The sequence below is a fragment of the Mesitornis unicolor genome, unplaced genomic scaffold, assembly GCF_000695765.1.
Source record: "Mesitornis unicolor isolate BGI_N332 unplaced genomic scaffold, ASM69576v1 scaffold36125, whole genome shotgun sequence".
NCBI classification, from domain to species: domain Eukaryota; kingdom Metazoa; phylum Chordata; class Aves; order Mesitornithiformes; family Mesitornithidae; genus Mesitornis; species Mesitornis unicolor.
In genome coordinates, this window is record NW_010188154.1 from 11,660 (window position 1) to 17,361 (window position 5,702).

Here is a 5,702-nt window from a genome sequence, read left to right on the forward strand (position 1 = left end):
AAGAACGACCAAAAAAATAACTTTGCAGGTTTCTTTATTTGCTGTCTCCCTTTCTGACTGTGCTGAATTAGTAAATTGCCTGGGCACATGCCCTCTGCCAGTGTCACTTTGTGCCTCTCATCTCCTGTGCAGCCTCACCGAAAAAAAGAGTCTCTACCTGAGCCAAGATTTGACACAATTTTGCGTCAACCTTTGGGAAGGGTTGAAAATGCCATGGATGGACTGAACCTGACCATCATCGCCTGGATGGGAGCTGAACTGGGGTCCCACAGGGATGGCCAGAACCTGGAGCAAGTGGGATGGTCGGCGTGAAGAAAACTCATCTTTCCACCCCGCCATGGAGGCAGCTCAGTAGTGAGGGGAGTGAAGGAGAACACGTGTGAGGCACCTGTGTAATTTTTGGAATCACTTTTCAGCATTTCAGTGCACAGAGCTGTCATCCACGTTAATTAATGAAATGCAGTTGACTGAGCAAGTATGATCAGGGTGTTCTCACACACACAAAAAATCATCTGATTACCTAAGATCACCTTAGACTTAATCATTAGTTATGATTACGTTATGACTAGCTAGATATTAATAAACAAGTCAATTGTATTTGTCTCCCAGTGCTTTATCTAACAGGCAAACTGAACCTTTCTCCTCCTGGGAAGCAGCAAACGCCACCTCCCAGCCTCGGCCAGGCCCTGACGCTGGCTGGGTGTGAAGTCACACGTTGTGGTTCACTGTCACCCCCTCCCTAGTGGCACCACCACTGCTCCCTGGACTCTTCACTGGGCCAAGTCAATCTGCTCAGCCCACAGGCACCTCATTTATATTTCACTGCTTCGTTTTTTTGCCTATTTAGCAAGGGGAATTGGTTTGGCACAAGGCTGAGTGACTACAAGGTGAAGATGAGGATGCTTTCTTGCTTCACAGCATTAGCAAGCCACTGGTATCAGCTCAAATGGTGACATGTTTGGACTTGCAGGGTGTTTTCATAAGCAAACAGAGGAATGTGGTCTAGACAAAACTGCTTTGGGGTAGGTACACAATTGGTCAAGGGGAGAAAAAGCCACACCCTGGAAAGTGGTCCACCATCAAAACAGCAAAATGTATTCAGTGAACGAGGTCCTGCTTACATACAATTGAATTTTTTCATTGGCGCAGTCAGTGGTGGGATAAAGAGCCTATCTAGTAAATGTGCTGGTTAATTGAAACTGAGAGGAACCAAAAGTACATTAGAAAACAGTGTAAGAGTTAAAAATTATTTCAACAAATCAGAGAAATGGTCTGAGAAAAATAGGCTGCAACGCAGTAAGGCTACGGGCAAGTTTCTAGGTGTAAGCAAAAAAAAATTAGCAATAGAGCAAATGCAAAATGGGCCAAAACATGAATCAGCAAAGCTATGCCATTGGAAAGATGGGAAATATCATCACAGAATCCATAATTAGATTTCCTAATGCAAGATACCTGATGTCACCCATCCCTTCCGCTCAGTATTGCAAACATCAGTGAATGAGCTGTGGCCATATCCAGGTCCCAGTGACAGAGGAAAAAAACCAAACAGCCCTGGAGATCACTAAAAATTATCTCCAAGCAGAGTTTCAGAGAATTGATCACCCTGAGGAAAAAACAACTGGGAAGTAGCAAAATGCCCAAAACATTGCTGCACAGAAAAAGGGAATAATCTGTTCTCCCTGTCTGTAGCAGCACGCTTGAATTGCAGGGATCCAGGCAGATGGTGGGAGAAACTTGCTGAGGGTGAAATGCCAGAGCAGATCACCAAGGCGGCTGTGAAGTACCAGAGTAGGAGGCTGGGCAAGGGTCTGCCTGGATCAGCCTCCTCACATCCCAGGCCCCACTGATGAGAGGTCCCTCATGGTCCTTCCTGGCTCCTGGGGTCTGTGTCTCTGAAAGCCAGTGAAGCTTTTCCATCCTCCCTGCTCCTCCTTGTTTTTCCTGAAGTCTCTCTGTTTCAGTACCGAGATGTAGGTCATAGCTCATATGACAGAAAGGTACAAAAATTACACCTATGTTTCTAATTACAGAAAGGTTAAAGAAAGCTTTACCTTCTGACTACAGCAAGTGAGATGTATTGGAGGGCATGTCCAATAAAACATCAACGTTTTACCATTAAAGATCCAACCTTGGATTCCTTCCTCCAATGTCAGATCATGTATTTCGTTCTCTCACCCTTTGACTTTCTTCCTTCAACTTCACCCGTCAGCAGATGCTCCTGCACTCAGATCTAGGAGTAACTTGAGGACTGTGCAACCTGAGCCACCACAGCCTAATTCACCAAAGTGCAGCAGTGCTCGGGATGGTGGCTCAGGTGTGCAGGGGCACAAGTTCCCAAGTAATTTGCTGATGGATTAGCTTTTCCCCTCCTCTGTCTGGCTCTTACTTTCCTTAGGCTCTCATCTGAGTAGAATCACAAATTGGTTTGGGTTGGAAGGGACCTTGCAGATAATCTACTTCCAGCCTGTGCTTGCAGCCCAGAAGGCCAACCCCATCCTGGCCTGCGTCAAAAGAAGTGTGGCAGCAGGATGAGGGAGGGGATTCTGCCCCTCTACTCCACTCCTGTGAGACCCCACCTGGAGTACTGCGTCCAGTTCTGGGGCCCTCAACATAAGAACATGAAGCTGTTGGAGTGAGTCCAGAGGAGGCCACAAAAATGATCAGTGAGTTGAGAGAGTTGGGGCTATTCAGCCTGGAGAAGGCTCCAGGGAGACCTTAGAGTGGCTTTCCAGTACCTGAGGGGGGCTACAGGAAAGCTGGGGAGGGACTTTTTACAAAGGGAGTAATAGGACAAAGGGGAATGGCTTCTAACTGGAAGGAGGTACATTTAGATAAGACATTAGGAAGAAATTCTTCACTGAGAGGGTGGCTAGACACTGGCACAGGTTGTCCAGAGTTGTGGATGCCCCCTCCCTGGAAGTCTTCAAGGCCAGGGTGGATGGGGCTTTGAACAGACACCACTCCTTCACTTTATCATGTATATAGCCGGTTGCAACACTGTGAGTAAACTGGCTCAAACAGCATTCAGAAAGGCACCCACAAGGCTGTGGGGCACTCCCCATTCAACACCAGTGGTGGCTGCTCCTTTCCACCACAAAACCAGGCCCAGCGAGGCAGAGGGACTTGCTGGTGGCAGCTCAGCAAGGGAGCTCAGGCAGACCATACCTCAAGCCATCCTTTCCCTGATCTTCCTGCCGTGATTTATCTGAGCCCATAACCCCCACACACATTAACAGGGAAAGGGAAGCTCACATTGCAGCCTTGGTCTTCACCCAGTCTGTAAACAGAAATGCCACTTCGTTAAATAAACTTTTTTGATATGAGCTTCCTCAGTTTTGGAAAGCAGAATGGATTTCATTTTGGAAAACGAATCCTTTTTCAGCCTGCTGACTTAGAGAATCTTCAAAAACAAGATTAGGATAATTTTTAATAGATTATTATTATTATTCAGCATGAACTGATAAGATTACAGACAGTCCTGCAATTTTAACTGTATGGCCATAGCATTTGGATGCACTGCTCTCCCTTGTCTGTCACGGGCTTCCTGCAGGCCCCTATGTGAGCCATTTGACCTTTGTTTTAGGCTCTCTCCTTCCTCCTGGGATTTACATACCCTGTCTGTTAAGATCAAAATCACTTCAGTTCACAGTATTAAGTACACAGTATTTTGTAAAATACATTTTGATGCGTTTTAATACATCAGGTCTCAGAAGCTTCTGGGACTTGTAACTAAAGTTTTATGGGCAAAGTTACAATAGAAAGCTGTAACCGAGGCATTCAAACAGCAAATTTTAAAAATATTCCTGGATGTATCCAGGCTGGAGGATAAATTCAGATTATGAGGGCCTTTAAAATATACACCAGGAGACAGACAAGCAGCCTGAGGTTTGGAAGAACACTTGTCAATCCTGGGGGAGACACCGTCGCTACTGGCACTCTCTCAGGTAGCGGGGTTGGCAACCTGAATACACGATTCCCACTGGAGGAAGGAAGAGGCAACATCGCCCGTTTCCCAAAGATGAGGTACAAGGAACACTTCCCGCTGAAGCCACGCTAAGGGTAAAACCGGAGGAGACGAATCACCCCCAGGGAGAGGAGAGGAATCTCTGTTGGTGCTGCTGACTATGATGAGGACAACAGTTGTGCAGAACCGGCTGACAGGGATATGGAAATGTTGGTAAATATAACAGTGATTCTCAACAGCTCATATTGTGTGTGAGTGTTGGAGTTGTCACTTTTGTATGTTGTATAGCTACATTTTCCAAGATTGACTGAAATTATCTAAAGTATGAAAATACATTCTTTTGTAGACTGAATTGGATACTGAGTTTTTACATCATGCTCTACAACTAAGTGGAAGATGCAATGGCCTTAGTTTTAGAAGAACATATTGAACTGTGGCTGTATTCAAGGTATTCCTAAGACAGCCGTGTCATGATACTATTCAAAATAATAGTCTAATATCTCTGGTGAGAACTGATTTTAACATCAAACTCCCAGAGCTGCAATGCTAACTCACACTCCGGTGAAGCAGTTGCCATGGAGTGGCCAAAACATAATTCACCAACTCTGATGGGTAACAAAATACAGAAAGCGTCTACTTTGTTTTCCAAATAGTGGTGAGTCAGTGTTTTACACACAGCAGCCAAATTCAATTCCTCAGGAGGTAGAATAAATTATTACTTCATTGCAAGAAACAAGCAGGCCATCAGATGCACTGATATAATGAATCAGTCTGCAAAGAAATTTCACTTTTCAAATCACGGAACAACATGTTGTCTTGAATTATGAAATACTGTTTAAATAAAGTCTACTGGTTCCTGCATTTGTTTCTTCTCCAAAATCCTGCCACTAATATTGTGCAATTCATGCTAGAAACACATGTATCTGCAAAACTGAATGTTTTGTAGAACCTTTTAAGTGCATGCACTGGTTTGGTTCTTCTTGGGAGATTCCCAATAGGGAATCCACTCTTCCATTGCGGAGTTTGCTGCCAACATGGAGATGAATGCATTCAAGCCATGCAAACAAGGTTTTTTTAGGTCCATCAGCAGCTCCCCCCTAAAAAACAAAAAAACCCCACCAAACAAAAAAAACCCCAAATCCCACCACCAAACAAACAAACAAACAAAAACCCACAGAAAAACCACACTAAAACCTGCAGAAACTCACATCTTTTCAAAAGATGCAAGATTTTGCCTTGTTGTCAATGTCATTCTCTTATTCGCTTATAAGCTCTATAGTGGAACAAAAATATTTATTTTTCAGGACTGCCATATAGAAAAAAAAATCCAGGCAGAGTAAACCACAACTACAGCCAAAAGTTTCTGGCCATATCAGGGGTGCTGTGTTTTATTACAGATATGAGAATCTAAAATGGAAATTGTTGTAAAAAAAAAAAAAGCTGAGGTTTTTATCTCTCCTATGAAAATTTGTTTTGTTAAACATATTGTGAAGTTGATGTACAATTTAAAAAAAAAGTCATAGGCTATTTCTGTTAGGAAGTCAGGGCTTTAAAAATTCTAGTAATATTAAAGTAATGCGGTTAACTGCTCGACTGCAAGAGGCACAACCCTTATCATGCTAATTACAAGTCAGATGCAGCAGCCAATCGAACAATACTGAATTATTAAGGTCTTACTATATGTTCTCAGGCTGGTAATATCTATTAGATTACAGCTGCATTATACTGAGTGCTCATT